The sequence below is a fragment of the Lissotriton helveticus genome, chromosome 8 (assembly GCF_964261635.1).
Source record: "Lissotriton helveticus chromosome 8, aLisHel1.1, whole genome shotgun sequence".
Taxonomy (NCBI): Eukaryota; Metazoa; Chordata; class Amphibia; order Caudata; family Salamandridae; genus Lissotriton; species Lissotriton helveticus.
Window position 1 is genome coordinate 75,696,477 of NC_136069.1, and position 19,665 is coordinate 75,716,141.

The window sequence follows — 19,665 nt, forward strand, 5'->3', positions numbered from 1 at the left end:
TGAATACCAAAAGTAGTAAGTCCATTCTGTGAATACCAAAATAGTAGTAAGTTTAGGATTGAGTCTTAAATTCATTCTGTGAATCGGGCCCCTTGATTCCAGAATACTAACCCTAATGGTGTTTCGAAATGACCATCATAGCATAAAAACAACATAAATAAACATTTCAAGTCCACATGGGAGAATTTGCATGTAAGTGCTTGGGGTAGCTCTGCCCTCTCTCCAGTCTCAAAAGCAGTTTATTTCACTTTTGGTATGTTTTAATGTCCCCTACGTGTTATTATGTTTAGCCCTACTTTGCCTTAATATATATTAACTTGGTCCATGAACCCCTGGGGATCCATGACACCTTCTCAGATGGTCTGTGACTGCTAAAAAATGAAATAATATTAGCAGATTAATAAAGTATATCTACACAAACTAGATAAATGCAAAATTCAAAAAATTCAAAAAAAGTCTGTAAATGCGAAGGAATTTGAAATTGGAAGCTAAAACAACGCGTGGGAGCACCGGAAGCACAGCAGACAGTAGTACTGACAACTGGTTACCTGAATTAAAGCATTAACTAGCCTGCACCGACAAAAAGAGAGAGTATATTAGGAGCAAAAAAGACGTAGCAATATGCTAGAGTGTGTCGTACTGCTTTGTCTTCCATACTACTATAATAAAGAGAGAGCCCAAACCTTTGAGGCGGGTAATCTCAGGAACCACAGCACCAATCACAACACCCAATACAGCGCTGGAAAGGGCAGTTGCAGCAGAAGGACATAGGCTATGCAGACACCCACCATATACATTTAAAAGGTAAAAGAATCGTGCCAGCAAAGTAGTCCCTTGTGGGCGTGTCTGCGTTGTGCTGTGGGCGTGTGCTGGGGGCGTGACAAACACTGGGGGCGTATGGTACGCTCCGCCCTTTATGCCATGTCTCATATTGTGTGCTAATCCCACCCTGCTCCCTTTAAATACCCCTGCACCCCATAATCATAACCCACCCTTACTCCTTAAAATACCCTAACACCCTTAAACACTAACCCATCTTAACCCTATAAATATACCCTGTACCCCCAAACCCAAATCTATCCCTAAACCCTAAAAATACCCCTGTACCTCAAAACCCAAACCTACCCCTGAACCCTAAAAATACCCCTGTACCTCAAAACCCAAACCTACCCCTGAACCCTAAAAATACCCCTGTACTCCAAAACCCAAACCTAGCTCTGAACCCTAAAAATACCACTGTACCCCAAAACCACCCGTGAACCCTAAAATACCCCTGTACCCCAAAACCAAAACCTAGCCCTGAACCCTTAAAATACCCCTGTACCCCAAAACCCAAACCTACCCCTGAACCCTAAAAACACCCCATGTACCACAAAAACCCAAACCTAGCCCTGAACCCTAAAAATAACCCTGTACCCCAAAACCCAAACCTACCCCTGAACCCTAAAAATACCCCTGTACCCCAAAACCCAAACCTAGCCCTGAACCCTTAAAATACCCCTGTACTCCAAAACCCAAACCTACCCCTGAACCCTAAAAATACCCCTATACCCCAAAACCCAAACCTAGCCCTGAGCCCTAAAAATACCCCTGTACCCCAAAACCCATACCTATCCCTAAACCCTAAAACTACCCCTGTACCCCATAACCCAAAACTATATCTGAACCCTTAAAATACCCAAACACCCCAAAACATATACCTCAGTACCCCAAAACATATACCCCTATACCCATACTTACCTTATCCAAACATTAAAAAAAAAAACATGCTTTTACCATTCATGCATTTACAACGGATTTCGTTGTAAATGTATGCGCGGTAAAAGCATATAAAATGTAATGCCATGCGTTATAATGGCATTGCGGAGTCATGGTACTTTCGTAATGAGAGTATGCGGAGTCATGGTATGCGGAAAGAAAATTGCGGAATAATGGGTGTTTACCCTCCCCCGGTAAGTACATTGGTGGCACGGCGGCCCACATCTCCAGCAACATACTCATAATTTTTCACCACCGATTTGAAAAATGCACTGGTCTCTCTCATTGATGGCCAGCACCGACATACACTTTTAGACACACCTCCCGCCACAAGTTCTTGAATTGCGAACTTTAGAGCTGGGGAGCTATGTTCGAATCTCGGCATCAGCTCAACATCCTGTGATTCCAGGCAAATCGTTTTGTCTCCCCGTGCCTACCACAAATAAATGTGTTCTTCTGTAATGTAAATTGTGCTCATGCCATGTTGTCGAGTTCGCGCTATATAATATTGCAAGGAAAAATAAAGTTGGGAAACTCGAGTTCACACACTACTGAACGCGCACTCTTAAGTGCATCAGCAGTGCACTGTGAATCGGAGCATTTCACAGGCCTGTCACAGATAAGAAATGCTATCAAAACGAAATCCTACAAAACAATATACTACTGGCCGGGAGCAATTCATACAACGTCGGGACGGGCAGCTAGTTATGGGATAAAGGCACATTGTGAAACGCTCAAACCTTCCTTTTAAAAAAAAATTGTAAATCTTTGTAAGGCTTTTTTCTGTGTGTTAAATTGAATATTTCATACTTAGTGTATTTGTTTTACGTATACCTGTTTTTGCAATTTTGTATATTGTTTTGATTTTCAAACTAGAAATTGCTTAGGTGAGCATCGCGGGTGTCCGGTACTCATTCATTGGGGGTCCCAAGAAGTCAAGAGGTTGCGAGCCTCTGTCTTAAACGGTCCCTGGTGTTTTAGTCTGATTGCATGGTTTACCTCTGGCATTATGCTGATATCTGACTGCCTAAGGCACCATGTCATTGCTCAAGGCAAACCTGCTGCAGGCCGGATGCTCTACAGTGTATTGTCGCCTGGTGCAGAATTTCTATTAGTCCTTTGCCTCTTTCTACCTCTCTCTAGCTACGGTTCTCTTACACCCCGTGCACCACAGCATCCCTAGGAAGCCACTTGAGGCAACTAGCACTTGGAATCCTGTACTGAGCGACCCAGGGCACAAGCCCTAAAAAAAGAAGTAGGGGCGCTGACTTCACGACAGGAAGTGACATCACGACAGGTGGCTTGCACAATTCGGCTCATTGCCTCCCCTCGATCAACCCTTAGATGCGATTGCATCAGAGAAGCCAGCGCGTGAGCAGCATTCTGAATGAACTCCGATCTCACCCCAGAGAGGCCAAAGAGTGAATGTGTGGTTCCATTTGCTCCAGCCGGTAAAATAAGTGGGGGGACGCCGTCCACCCGCGTGGTACCCCGACTCGAGCCCTGGCCCATGTCCAGCAACATGTGCCAGGCAAATGCTTTCATTGACAGCATCGGGAATGTTAGTACACAGTGAAAACATAACCAGTAGTACGTAACATGGGGACCTAACAAGGTAACAAGGACATGTGTGAGAAGTGCAGTTTTACCCTGAAGTTGTGGTTAACAATAGGCAGTGAAGAATCCGAAAGGTATCCCTTGAAGCCATGGTTAATAATAAACAGAGTGCACAAAATGCATTATTCTGCACACGCGAAGCAACACATGTGTTAAGTTAATGTACTGAGGGTAACATCTGTTATTTCAGCGCCCAGAGAGTCAAGGGTGAACATGCACTTTACAACTACACATGTTTTATTATGTTACTTATATTAAGGAAAGGCATGCATTATTACTATTATAAGTTTATATATGTTAAGACCATGTAGGGCTAAACATAATAACACATAGGGGATATTAAGACATACCAAAAGGGGAATAAAGTGTGTGTTTGGGACTGGAGAGAGGGCAGAGCTACCCCAAGCACTTACATTCAAATTCTCCCATGTGGACTTGAAATGTTTATTTAAGTTGTTTTTATGCTATGATGGACACCAATAGGGGTAGTATACTGGAATCACGGCATTACTGCTCTACAACCAGGAGCGATAAAATGTCCGTTTTTAAATTAATTTGTATTGTTGTTTTAATTCAGGTCTTCATCCATTGTGTATGACACTAAAAACAGTTAGACCCAAACTGGGAAGGAGGGTTGATTGGGTGTGGCCAATCGCCCTATATGCACCTTGGAGTTTCGACTGGTATTCACCGGCAATGTCCTTTATTGGTTCTACTCCTACCTCTCCAGTCAACACCAGTTTATCCACATGGGTACCTCGAGGCCCAAAATATCCCTGTCACCTGCAGAGTCCCACAGTGTTCCATACTGTGCCCTGTCAACTTCAACGTCTACATGAAGTCACTTGCCGTTCTTCTCACAGATACCAGCATCAAGATTCACCTGTAAGATGAATATACACAACTTTGCCTTGAAAGCCTCCTCTGCTATAGTATTCCAAGTGCCTGCCTGTTCATCATCTTCTTCTGGGTGTTCAGTGCCAACCTGAAACTCACCCAAACAAGAGACAATTCCTGTTATGTGCAAAGATCAACAAAAAAGAAATAGTACAAATCTGGCTCAATGACATGAACTTTGTGTCAAGTCTTTGCCAGAATGTTAGCAGCCCAAAATAGAAACATATATGCCACTAACCTTTTCGTTTGTAAAAGCCAGCAGGGACCACAGCTTGAAGAGGAGCCTCCCAGTTCCCTTAAGCGCAAACTCCCCCAGTGTGGTAAACACAGCTATGGTAGGCTGCTCCCCGGGGAAAAGGGAAGGGGACAAAATAAGAAAGAACACGGCCGAAATGGCACACGTCTAGGTCTGGTCTGCGGTGTTGGACTCTTCTTGACGCAGGAATAACTATCGGGAGACAAAGGAGGGTTGGTTTACAGGGGCAACACAGCGACACATACACACTAGACCGTAACCATTCTGTTTGTGCATTTACTTGATGCCCAAAAACGTGTTGTCCTTAAACTGCCCTGGAATCCGAGGGCAGAATCACCAATACCCTGTAACTGTCTTCCGCTGTTCAGATCACAGCTCTATAACAGGTTCCTGGTCTCGGGTAATCACTTCGGGCTTACATGTTATTTGTGCCGCCTGTAGTTAGCTTCACTACAGGGGATTAGTCATAACGTGGGGCAATTTCCTTCTAACATGAATGATAAAGGAATTATCCAGTAGCGTGAGGTAACAGGGTTTGGAGTTTGATAGCAGAGGCCGCGCTATCACGTGAAGAGTAACTAGTGTTATCCTACCTGCGAAGCGGGAAAGAAAGCGTCCGCGCTACAAGCCTCCGGTGTCTACCACAGCGGGAAGGAAAGCGTCCGCGCTACAAGCCTCCGGTGTCTACCACAGCGGGAAGGAAAGCGTCCGCGCTACGTTGCAGGTCTCGAAGGTATAACGTCCGGCTTCGTCAAGGAATCAGGAATGATTGACAAGCACCTTCCCCATCAATGGGAGGTGCTTATATGCAGGCCGCCATTAGCAACTTCTTTACCGCCAGGACCCAAGGCATTCTGGGAGTTGTAGTGCGGCGGTTCCCCGATGACTCATAGTGATGTCCTTTCGTACCGGGAGCTTTCAGACCAAGAATCGCTACACTTTGATGGCTTCCAACACCAACGTTCCCCAAATGCAAAGAAACTTGGATTCACCCTGGAACCAACCTTACCCTCAAGGGACAGATTGCCCAAAAACAAAGATGGCCTGGTACCAGCTCTCTCTTTTAACCCCTTCGACGCTCATGACGAGCTGGGCTCGTCATGAGGTAGCCTCCTCGCACGCTCATGACGAGCCCAGCTCGTCATGAAACATGGGAATGAGTAAATCCCAGCGTACGGGCGGAATTCCGCCCGCACGCATGCGGTTAAAGGAAGTGAAGATGTTTCTTCCAGAAAGCAACCTCAGAACTACTGTTCAAGCTGTGCTCCTGCATGTGGATGGGGGCATCGCCCTACTCCATGACTTCCCGGACTCCATGATGGCACGCCCAAGGAGCACACTGCTGAGCCTGGAGAATACGATCACATCACCCCCATCCTGATGCATCTCCATTGGCTCCCCTTGCTGGCCCGCACCATCTTCAAACCCAACTGCCTCATTTACAAAGCCGTCACAACCAGCACCGCTCTTCTCTTGCAGACAAGATCACCATCGCTGGTGGTTCTTAGCACACCTGAAGCCAGGACATCATCACACAGCAGACTCGGACATGTAAAAAAGAATAGACTAGGCAGCAAGGCCTTTTCCAGCTATGCACCCTCAATTTGGAACAGATTCTCCCTAACCATTAGGACCGCTCCATTGCTGAAAGAGCTGAAGATGCACCGTTTTAAAGAACAATCAACCAATCAATCAATCAGGGAATTATAAGTGCGCTACTCACCTGTGAGGGTCTCAAGGCGCTGAGAGGGGGGGTCCGCAGATCTGTTTAGCCGAAGAACAAATGAACAGTACATCACAATGCATTTTCAGTCCACAAACTGGGTGCCTCTCCTATCACTTGTTGACTTTATGCTGGACTTTGACCATCTACAGCACTCTTCTGCCTTTTGACTAAGTTCACACAATAGAAATACCACGTACATATGTACATACAGACATGTCACCAGTTATACCATCAATTATATTACATTTGCTATCATGTTAATGTTCTGTGTGAGTTTCAGAACAGTATGTAGGGTTGTGTTATGGCACTGCTCATCATAATTAGTGAATTACATCATCCAGTCTGTGTAAACCCAGAGCCTGCTTGCACTGGTCATACCCTGTGGGTTCTTGGCATCGTGGCCCATGGTGTGATATTTCTCAATGCTATTCCCCCAGCCCCTCTGACACCATAGGATACAGGCTGTGGGTGAAGAGAGTGGCCTTCAGTCATGCTCTTCACCTAATGTCTCTGCCCCCGTATCCTTTTCCTGGATCTGGCAGTGATGTACAGCGGGTGCTGTCTGCAGGACATTGTCTATGACCAGTTCTTTCATTCAGTACTCCTCCATCAATACCAATAGACATGATCAGTGGGTATACAGAGCAGTAGCTGGAAACAGGATGTGGCCTTTTTCATCACCTGTGTTGGATACCTGACTTCAGTACACACTTGGTACTGCCTACAGTCATGGGTGCCTCTGTATATGTCATTCACATCACTATTAGCTGGGCCTAGTCCTTGGATACATATGTTTGTGTTCCTGCATATCAAGATTTACACTATGGCCTCCTGGTTACCAAAGCGGTACAAAAGGGGGGGGGGTGATGGACGGAGCATCTGAACCAATCAAACACTCACACCCAGTCAACAGATCTGGGTTTAATCCATCACCGTTCTTTAGCCCACTCTGCCACCCCAGTTCAGACATGGCCATATGCAAATCAGTCTGACCCTGTGCCTCACGGGAACAGTCCAGCCCGAACTGCCAAGCCATGCCTTCCCTGGAACGGAAACAAGCTTCCTAGGACCGGTTTCTGGCATTTCAGCCGTCTTCAGCCAGGCTTGCTTGAATCCAGTGGCAAAGTGAGCAAGGGACTCACGTCTGAGCATACCCAATGCTCCGTCCATCACCATCCTCTTTTGTACCGCTTTGTTCGCCATAAGTTGGCAGGGTATGCCCATCGTGGGGCCCTTGCTCACTTTGACACTGGATTCAAGCAAGCCGGGCTGATGACGGCTGAAATGCCAGAAACCGGTCCTAGGAAGCTTGTTTCCGGTCCAGGGAAGGCATGGCTTGGCAGTTCGGGCTGGACTCAGCCCGTCCATCACCACCCCCTTTTGTACCTCCTGGTTACCAGTCATCACCTGAAGTGATTCCTTCCAGCACCATAGATTTATTTTCAGAGCTCTCACCTTTCTTCCCCTCAGATGTTGCTGACCATCTCCTTATTATCAACCATTCTTATCACAAACTCTACCTCATGTTCCCCTAATTTCCTCTTTCTTCTGTACTGCCAGGAACTCTCTGCTCAGGAGGTCTGTTGAGGCTTCTTCTTGATTGTCTGAGGGAAAGACCCTTCCTCCCAGTAGCCAAGGTGCCAGCATGCACTTAATCCTACATGTGGAAGGTGTCAGGTGTCTCCTTAAGCGGGTGGAGTTCCACAGTTGTCAACACAGGCGTTATTTCAAGAAGCAAAAGAGTTTTAGAAATGAAGGCCCAATATTGACTGTGTAAAGCAATTAGTTGTGAGAGTCAGACTCAAATGAGAGGTCAGACACTAACCTTATATACATTAAATGTGAATATGTTAACGTTTGACCAGGTTAATTATGTATAAGGTCTTCATCAGGGGAACACAATGGTAACATACCACTATATGTCAATCAAACAAAAGAGTGCTAAGTTTTGGTTACAATATTCTGAACTGAAATACACATAGAAACTACTTAGAGGCTTACTTCTTATAGGTAGGAACAATATATATTTGTAGACAAACCGGCAGTAAGTCCCGTGATCTCGGATTCAAAAGTAACAACCCATCACAAAGTTTGCTATGCTATGGTGCATTGTGCTGTGCACTTTCACATTTTCACTGAACACTTGCACTGTACCATCACATGGAGCACCTACCTGACTATAATTTAAAAATTGTTTATAGTTTATTCAATCAACTTGAATACAAGCGGTCTGTGGTATAAACATGTGTGTGTATATTTACTAAGCCTTGATGTTTTAGCAACTTATATGGCTCCTCCTGAATGGTATACTTGATCTGATTATCTTATTACCTAGGGCCCCGGGAATACTGGGTTGCCCCTTGTTTACAATTATTGTTACCATTAGAGGTCAAGCAGCTAGAAAATACAGAGTGAAATACTTGCTTAATTACCTAATGCACATGATCAACATTTTTCAGCAATTTGAGTTCAAGAACTGTGGCACGTCTCAGCTCTCTTAGGGGCATATTAACAAGGGATTTATCTCCCTATCAACAACAGGGTGCTAACATGCAAAATAGCATGTTAGCACCCTTTTTCTCTACACTTCCCGTTGCATCTCTAATGAGATGCAAAGGGGGTGTTCCAGAGAAATAAAATAGGACAAATGTCGCTAAGCGACATTTCTCCTATTATCAAGCTTCACGCTAACCTTCTTAGAGATAAAAAAAAGCCGCACTAACCACGATTAACGCTGCTTTTTAAAGTCTGCTAATTTTTCAGATTTAGGCATACCTGTAATGGGAGGTGGATTATGTGACTGCAACCACAGTCACTATCACCAAGGTTATCGCAGTTTTTCATTGAATATCGCTGGAAATTCAGCATTATTCCATGTAAAACGGCAATATTCCTGCTTTCCCTGTTTTTTTTATCGCCATGGCACTCAGTGTAGAAAGTACTGTGATATCATGGCGATTATCGCCAGGGATAGCCAGCGATATATTTTTAAAGCTAACAGGGGTCAGTGATAATTTTCGCTGCCGCTTGTTAATATGCCCCTAAGTTCCAACAAAGAGAAACCCGGGACAGTTATGTGCAAATAAATCTCCACTGAAGCAAAACAAAGGTTTTTCTTGTAAAACCCTCACCCACCATTGTATATAACATCGGTAAGTGCTCCAACGTAGGTCGCAGCTATCGCGATCCGCAGCGGAACAGGATGGATCCGATGATGAAGCATGCCACCAAGGGGTAACCCTAGTGGTTGAGGGTTTTACATGAAAAACCTTTGTTTTTCTTCAGTGGTGAGCTATTTGCACATAACTGTACTGGGTTTCTCTTTGTTGGAACTACTTAGATGTAGAGTAGGGCAAACCCAGTGTCTCCTTTTACTTCCCCCCTCTTTTTTTTTGGTACATCTCAGCTCCCACCACTTATCAAGACTCCAGATGTGTGCAAGGCCCAGGCCATAAACTTTCTTATTTTTTCATTTGCGTAAATATCAAGGCCAGAGTCACTATACAGCAGGTCCTTTCCCAGATTCCTAAATGAGCTCTCTCATCTGTTTTGGCCCTCAAAGTAATAACCATTGCGCCCCATGCCGTGGCACCTGCTCCTCCCCTCGGCTTTAGAGGTAACACCCTATGCTCGTGCAAATTTTAATAATTCTCGACTCCAAAAACCTAGTGATGGAGTTTTTGTCGATTTCCAGGACATGGAAATCTGTCTTTTGGCGGTCAGACAAGCCAAGAATGACTTAACCCTTCAGCCAAACCCAGGGGCTTATTTACAAGACCTGCGCGGCGCAGGAACATCACTTTTTCCCAAATTAACCCGTTGGCTGCTGCTGTCGGCCAACGGTCATCGCGAGCACTACCTCAGTAGGGGAATCATCCTTTACAACGCAACTTTTACAACGCACTACCATTACGACGCAACTTTTACAACGCAAGTCATTACAACGAATTGCCCTGGAGGGCGCTCTAGGATAGGGAATAGTTTAGTTACTATCCAACACCTTCCCTACTATCCACGGGGACTGGAGTTGGAATAGTAAATTAAACTATTCACTATCCAGCGCCCCCAGCGCAAGTCGTTGTAACGACTTGCGTTGTAAAACCTGCGTCGTAATGGCATGCGTTGTAAAAGCATGCGTTGTAATGACATACATCCCCTCAGTAGTGCTGCGCATGTCCGTTGGCTGAGGTGGCCCCACCCGTTCCTTAGAACATTCCGCACTGGCGCGGAACGTTCAGCGCAGCCAACGGGTTAAAAGAGACGCACCGGCGGCACAAGGGGCTTGTAAATAACCCCCCCAGTTCCTTTTTAAAGTACCCATCTGGTTCGGATACGTACCGTCCTCCGCATGAAACCAAAGGCCATTTCTTTTTCAATTGATAAAGTTCCAATGTATAGGAGAAAGGTAAACCACAACATTGGCAATATGTTCTCATAGAGCCACAAAAATAAATGTCAACTCCTGTGCCTATAGAATGATTGGGAAGCGGTCTGCTTTCGTTCTTCAACTCAATGACCTCCCTCGTGTATAAAAGACTGTAGGGTGGCATGTCCACTCCATTCATGTCCATGGCTTCCATGCAATGTCATGTGACAAATCACACGTTTGAACGTTTGTTCAAAATGTGGAAAGCTCGGATCAGTTTGGCTCATGCCTTGAATTAAAATGTGTATATTTTTAACGGAGGAACAGACGTTTGCTCTATTGTGATGTAACTCACACAATTATGCTCAGAAAGCATTCAATTGGAAACATCTGCGGATTCCTTCACAAGTTTTTTCAGATGATAGGGTAAAGCACTGCCTAGTTTTGTTCTCAGTGACGCACGGCCACACAATGCATTACCCTCGTTTCACACATTTATCATACTTCGCTTACATTTGCGACCATTCACAATTTGGGACAGTTGATTTCATTTTTAGAAACCCTTCTTTTTTTGCTCTGGCATTTTCCTCACATCTGCCACTTTGTATCCATTTCAAGTGGCTCGTCCTTACATAGCGCCTTTTTTAAATACGCACTTTGAGGAGGTAGAAAAGAGGGGCGAAGACTCAATAACCTCGGGGCATATTACCAACAAGTAGCGATAATTATCGCTAAATAGGCTTAGCGACGATTTTTTATTGCTGCCTATCGCTGGATATGTTAGCGGAGAAAACATGCTAGTAGCAACGTTTTTCTCCATTGTGCTAAAATATCCAACGATAGCGGCGAAATGCGTGAATATCGCGGAGAATACAGCGATATTCACGCATTAGCGATGAAATGCTCTTAGCCATGTTATCCACCTCCCATTGGATAACATGGCTAAGAACTGGTCTGAGCAGGCGTTGGTTTTTGGCGATAGCAGGAATATTTCCGTCGCTACGCCTGCCTTGCTAATAGGCGATAGCGACGTTAGCAACTGCTTTCAGTCGCTAACAGGTTGGGTACGCCCACTTTGCATGTCATATCGCTGACATGCAAAGCGGGCCCCAAACCGCTCGCTATCGCCCAAAAGCTGTCGCTAACATCAGTTAGTGACAGCTTGCTAATAGAGCGATAGAATTATCGCCGCTTAGCGGCCGAAAACGGCCGCTAAACCAGCGATAATTGCCTTTCGCCACCCTTGGTAATATGCCCCCTTGCCTCCTGTTGCCTGGTCCACCAAGAATGAGCCACATTTGGAGCTATTTACAAGGGTAGCTCACACCTGTGAGTTTACTCTTACACTTTTCAATAACTTTTACTGCTTTTGGTTATTCACCATTCATGAGTGCAAAGTTACTTGAAAGTGTAGACTTACATGTCTCCATCCCCTGAAACAGGATGGAGCCAAATTTACATATGTAAGTTACTACAGCCAAAAAGGGGCGGTCATAAGTCAGCACTCGGTCTGGGCATAGTAAACATTTGGAAGGCTGGGCTGGTGACGTGGTTCACTGAGTTGGCACATCCATACTCATCCACTGGCAGGATTGCTGGTGATGTTTTTGCCAACATGAAGCTGACCTGCTAACTGGTGGACATCTTGAAACCTTGCAAACTCTTGCAGGTGGGATGCCACCCTCTCCTGGACAGAGTAGGAGGCTCCCCCAGCTGGCTGGCACTACCGGCCTGCGGGCACCGGGCCTCCAACGGGTGAATATGAGAGCTGTTCAGCCTGCAGGAGCCCCAGTTGCCTCCCTGGTCAAATGCCTTTGTAGCCCGGTTAGTAAAGGTGGTCCTGCCTGGTTCCTGGAGCCCCGTCCTGCAGGGACTGGACCTCGTAGGCAAAAGCCATGGCTTTGACCATCTCTCACAGGGGATTGTGGGAGCTGTTCAGCTCGCAGGTGCTCCTGAATCCTCCCCGGTCTAACGCCACCTTGGCCCAGGTGTTGTATTCCACTCTCCTGTTCATTTAGAATTGTTATGGCTCTTTCTTGGTTCTACATTCCATTTTGGAAGTTAGGCAGTATAAGTCTGTCTCCTGAAGATTGTGGATGTACAAGCTGTTATCCTATATTATACCTCCTGTCTTGTACCACTTCTGTCTCCTGGATTACTTCATAATTTTGGCGACGAATTGGGATTGAGAACACCACCTTTTCAACAAATTTTTTTACTTTTAAAGAAGTGGATACTTGGAGAAAGGACTAAAACAGCGTTCACGTTTACCTCAAGGTATTATTCATTTTAAGTGTATATTGATTGGGGGGCGCTAGAGGGCGCACTGCGGGATGGCTGGCTAATTCGGCAGCTCCGCCGGACGGCTCACTTATTTATAAAATTATCGTTTCTACAGCTACTGATTCCAATGCCAAAGTAATAAATCGAATAGCGGTAGACGAGCGGCACACAATGGTGTAACTCTCTACACCGACGGTACAGCGACATGGGAGAATTCTGACCCGTAAAGGCTGCCGCAGATCGCAATCGGAACAGGCAAGATGGCGGTTACCTCGATACTGTCGGTGTAATCAACGATTGAAAATCCTGAACAGACCTCTACAGAGTTGCACCAATACACGGAAGCCGACCTGTGAGCGAAAAGTGCTAGTGGCTTTTACTACACCACCGTCTTGCACAGCGCGTCTACCGCGAGCTGCGACTCACAACTAATTGGGCGCAAGGGCTTGCATAATCGGCGCAATATAACCTGGATGCGCTATGGAGTAATTCATACGGCGTCCCTGCTTCTTGAGGCTCTACTTAACTAACCTCGAGGCAATACCAACTATACAACCCCTCTCGCCATTGATATTGTGCCAAATCAATATCACGCTGCGAAACATATATTCTGGAACTACAAGGAAGCATGGCGGCAATATTCGCCTGACGCAATAAACGCGGGTGGCGCTTTGACACGACAGGAATATATGATGTGCCTGAAACATAACTGAAACATTGAATAAAAGGTTGCACTGTGTCATCGGAGGGTACCATTGAAACATACGGCACGGCTGAACAACAAGTACTACAGGACCTACGAGAAGAGGTGGGTTTATCGATGTCCATGGGCCATGAGAGCGGCGAAGGGACGGTGCTGCATATATATGTGACTACAACCGCGAAGTACACGACCTATTCATCACAGAAGCCTATGTTGTGGCAACACTTAACACAATGAACGCCCAATCACTACGGACATAGACACAGCCTATGGTTGGCATCACTCAACGGTCACAACTGCAATTCGCCTTTCAGGATTAGGTTGCACGTGTCGATTGCAACTGCAGGGACCACAGCACCTATAGTCAATACGACACTGACCATTACGCTACAATCCGATGCAATTCCACGAGGCACGACGCATATGCCATAACTAGAGTTTGGGAGTGGCTACACCTACTACAGACGAGGCTCCATAAGAAGTAGTGGTCCAACATTATGGGGAAACCTGACAAGCAGCAACCCAAGCTTACCTTTGAGCAACGACGTCCAGGATTACACCCAAATTCGGATACTGAAGCAGAGACAGTGAACACGCCATCCAAAGGCATGGAGGCCATGCTGAAGGCCATACAAGATAGTCTGCAGGATATGCACGGCAAAATAGACCATTTAACGACACGCATGGATACCATGGCGGCGAAACTGGATCGACATGGTGAGCGCCTCGACGAGGCAGAGACCCGGATATCAGATGAATCGCGCACAAGCACCTCTAAGTGCACGGGATTCGAGAAGATCCTAGAGGTGATCAGATCCAAGTCTGAGGATTTAGAAGCTAGGTCACGCCGCAACAACGTACGCATAGCGGGCGTACCGGAGTCGACAAATATAGGCAACATGGAGACGTACGTGGAGGAAATGTGCCTCACCCTATTTGGCAAAGACAAACTGTCCCAAGTATTCATTGTGGAGAGGGCACACAGAACACTGGCACCTCGACCGCCTCCAGGTACAACACCAAGATCAATAGTGGCCCGCATTTTAAACTACCGAGACAGAGACGCGATATTACGAATGGCGCGGGAGCAGAAGGGTCTCCAATACCAAAACAACAAACTTGAATTCTATCCCGACTACACGCAAGCAGTCCAACAGGCTCGAAGGGAATTCAACGGAGCAAAGGTGAAACTAAGAGAACTACAGGTGGAATACGCCATGCTCTACCCGGCAAGACTGAAAGTATCCTGAGAAGGTAAATCCACAATGCTCACCACTCCCAAAGCGGCGAATGACTTCATTAAGAAAATTATAAATCATCGCAAAGACTGTCAGCGTCAGCAGCAAGCCCAGGATGAAGACTGACGGTAGATAGCATGTATAATCTACCCCTAGTATCATTTGTGATAAGAGAAGACCGACCAGTTGCCGCCAACACCCCTTTCCCAATTTGGCGGAATGGCATGGACAGACCGCCTGTGGGTAAGTTTTGGCTAACTTTACTATTGACAGTCAGAAGCTAAGACAACCCTTCTGTTGCAGCAAGTGGGGTGTTCATACTAGTTTATGCACACAACATGGTATGGACCAAGCGCATTTTAAAGTACAATCGAAATGTCGGAACTTTGACACAATGGGGTAATGCTGCCCAGATACTCTAAAATGAGCGGTTAAAATATGTGCTGGGAACAGTACTTATCAAGAACAATGTAACTCACCTGCCTCATAAATAACTGCTTAGACTTACTACTCACTACTTTATAATGGGGAGGTAGCACTTGACGTTATTTAAACGCAATACGTATCTACCAAATCACAAACTGTTTCTACAAACTACACCCAGGACATTGTTCATAACAGCGTTACTTTGTCCTGTTTTTTTTTGTGACCAAAACAAAGAGTAATGTACACTACAAACTTCTACTTTCCAAAGAAACATACTCGACGTACTGCCGTAACCTGTACCTGTTTTACGAGTAACGTATTTATGGCATTGGGTACAATCAGACACACTGCGCCATGTCGTTATTTTGTTATGACTGTCTGCACAAATGCATGTCTACTGTTTTGTTCTAAGGTTATGAACATGTCCTCTGTTTCAAGCGGTTAAGGTCGATTTATACTACAACATACTTTAATGTCAGGTATTGTGCTGGTAATACACACTGACGAAACCTACACAGCAGGAATTTAGTGGCTGTATAAGACAATTTGTCCGTCCACATCCGCTAGCTCGGATGGTGATGTGTAGTCCAGGCGGACCCCCACATGGGTGTTCCCCGACACAGTTTCCATGTTCTTGGGTTGTTCATCGAGGGAATGGCATCAGCAGGATTGGGCTGCTGTTGTGGGGTGGGGGGGAAGGGGGTAATGTTGTAGTTATTTATGGATCAGTCTACTTGAGATGCATTGCCTACATCCAGCCGAAACACACCTATTTTTTTGTACACAGAAACCTGCTGCACTGTTACTCTACGGTATCATGGGTCCTCCACTGTCTAGATAAAGAGATGAATCTACCTGTTTGTGACAATTGCTATGGCTAGTCCCGCACCTCCACACCGACCATTGAATGTCCTGTCATGGAACATTAGAGGTTACATGAACCCCAAAAAAATTCGTCAAATTTTTGCTTGCTTAGACAGATGGCACATAGACATTGTCAGGTTACAGGAAACACATGAAAATCCACACTCGCATGCACAAGTGGGAAGACGGTGGGCTGAATCAATGCACTGTTCCAAATATTCATCCTATGCTAGAGGAGTTTCTATATTGATTAAAAAAGGCACAAATTTCAAAATAGACACAACAACATTGGACACTAATGGCAGATATGTGATAGTAAAAGGCAAACTACGAGACAGGCAAATAACACTGGTGAACACATACGGACCAAATACAGATGCACCAGAATTCTTCCAAGACGTCTGACAACACCTAAACACTGGCACTGATCACACCCTACTGTGGGGGGGAGATTTTAATATTGCACTAGATGAAACGTTCAGGCAACACAACAGAATACCACACACGTGCCAGAAACAAACTATTGGATATTATGCGTGACCTATCGCTGAAAGACATTTGGAGAGTGCGATACCCGGAGATCAGCGAAGCGACACATACATCAGTATCACATGGTAGCTGGTCGAGGATAGATTACTGGTTGGGATCAGAAGACATTTTATTATGGACACGCACAATAACACATATGCCCAAAACACTATCGGACCATAATCCCGTCAAGCTATCATTAACCATCCCAGATTATATACCTCCGCCATATAGTTGTCGATTCAATACCAGTGCGCTTACTGACCCCCTGTATGTAGACGCCATTGGAAAAGCGGTTACAGAATACTTTCAAATTAATGCAGATACCACGGACGACACGGGCCTCCTCTGGGAAGCATTCAAGCCAACAATAAGAGGGGTTTGCATAAGCACGACTGCTGGAATACTGAAAGACATCAGAACACAAACCTCACGTTGCGAATCCTCAATCCGTGCCATGGAACGTCAATATGAATTGACGCCCAATCCAGCCATACTGAGTGACATCAGAAACATGCTCACGGAACATCAAAACTTTGCAACGGACGAAATAAAATACTTAAGCAAAAGACATGTGGCTAGATCATACGGAGAGGGTGGTAGACCAGGCAGAGCTCTAGCTTCCAAAATATGCACTGGACACAAACAACACAATCACAAAGACTGTTGGGACGGACGGTGTAACACACACTGATCAGACAGGCATACTACAAAGTTTCGTACACACCTACCAGGACTTATACACTTCACGCCCAGTTGCCACACAACAAGAAACACTGAAATACCTGGATGATATTGCTATAGCCTGGTTGTCTGACAATCAAAGGCAATATCTAGCCCAGCCATTAACGGTAAAGGAAGTGACAGAAGTCATAACATCACTGCCAAACGGAAAGGCGCCAGGACCAGATGGATTCACATGTGAATTCTACAAAACATTCAGTGACTTACTGGCACCTTATCTGGTTGACATGTTCGGAGAAGCACTTGAAGCTCAGATACTTCCAGCCTCACTGCGCGAAGCGATGATAATAGCGTTACTAAAACCAGGTAAAGACCCCGACGCTTGCAATTCCTATCCACCTTTGTCTCTGATAAATGTAGATTCAAAAATATTAGCTAAAATTCTAGCCACACGTTTGCAACCACTCATGACCTCACTAGCACTTCCAGACCAATCGGGATTCATCCCCTCCAGAAACAACACAAGAACGCTCTTTGCCACAGCACATTATCTTACACCGAACACAAAAGCAACAGCGATTATGCTGGACGCTGCAAAAGCGTTTGACTCCATTGAATGGTCGTATTTGATCACGATACTTCACAGAATGGGTTTTCCTCAGATATTTATCCAATGGGTACAATTACTCGACACCAGGCCATTGGCTAGGATTAAAATTAACGGCTACGTGTCGGACGCCATCAACATAGAAAGAGGTACGAGGCAGGGCTGCCCCCTGTCCCCTCTACTATTCGCGCTGGCACTAGAACCGCTAGCCTGCATAGTGAGACAGAAACACCACCACCTAGCTATTCAATTCCCAAACAGACCGTTGCACATCTCATTATATGCAGATGACATGCTACTATATGTCAAAGACCCAGCTACTAACCTGGACCCACTCTTGAGAGTATACATCAAATTTGGTTTTTTTTCTGGCCTACAAATTAATTGGGACAAGTCATCTATCTTTCCACTGACTGACTCCACACGACAACACACGACCGAATACCCACTAGAATGGCAGACAGACCCAATCAGATACCTGGGCATTTGGTTTCACCGCGACCCTGAGGTGGTTATCAGAACCAAATATGGCAGGGTGATAGACACGCTCGAAGACAAAGTAAAAAGATGGATTCAACTCCCACTATCACTGACTGACAGGATGGCAATTGTGAAGATGGTGGTACTCCCTAAACTTCTCTACCTTTTCAATAATATTCCAATTCAGCCCCCGAGAGAGGTGTTTAAACGCATAACAACAATGGTACTGAACCTGATATGGGCAGGCAAAAAGGCGCGTATTAAATTAGACACATTAACACTACCCATTCACAAGGGGGGTTGGGGCGTACCAGACTTTTGGTTCTATTATCTATGTGCTCAGGCCCAATATGCCACGCATTGGTACCACAGCACTCCATACCTAACTCATGTGGCAGTGGAAGAGGGTGACGCTGCTCCAATCCCATTAGACGCTATAATCACACATATCAGACCTCCACTTCATAATAGTGACATAAACACGATTGACACTACGAACTTAGCTTGGAGAACTCTAGGTCAAATGATGCACAAACTACCACTCTATGCTCCGGCACTACCCCTTCACCATCACCCAAAGCTGTCTGTTACGAGTGAAGAGGTGGGCATGAACATTTTAAAACAGGTAGGACTGTGTACTATGGGAGACATCTATAAAGACGGTGCCATTATCACAGAACAGGACTTGGCCTTTATTAAAAACCCAACAATGCTATCCCGTTTCACATTCCACAGACTTAAGGGGGCGTTAAGACAGCACTTCCTGACATTCCCAGACGAACCGCCAACAATGGATACCCTGCAGCTGTTGATTACCTCCCCGAACACATCACATCTGGTCTCCCGCCTTTACAATCAAGCACAGGCTGAGATAAGCCATGGGGCGACCAAGGCACGATACAGGTGGAACACAATACTAGACGTCCCGCTTACAGACAAAGAATGGGAAACCACCTGCACACTCACGACACTGCTCACGCCAAATGGCAATTTGCGAATAATCTACTTCAAGTACCTACATCAGGTGTATTACACGCCAGCCCAATTACATAGATACGGCTTACGTGACGAGGCAAGGTGCAAAAGATGTGGTCACGACCAAGCAGATTTTATACACCTGGCCTGGTACTGTCCGAAAATACAAGCCTATTGGGAGGAAGTAGTGGACAAGCTGTCCAAAATTGTGGAAATACCAATTGCATGCACCATCACATGCTGTCTCTTGGCATTGC

General features: G+C 45.6%; 1 long non-coding RNA gene across 2 annotated transcripts in view; it reads right to left on the bottom strand.

Moving 5' to 3' along the window:
- LOC144771471 (uncharacterized) overlaps positions 1–19,665 on the bottom strand; it is a 130,523-nt gene that overhangs the window by 109,895 nt on the left and 963 nt on the right. The window lies entirely within an intron of this gene.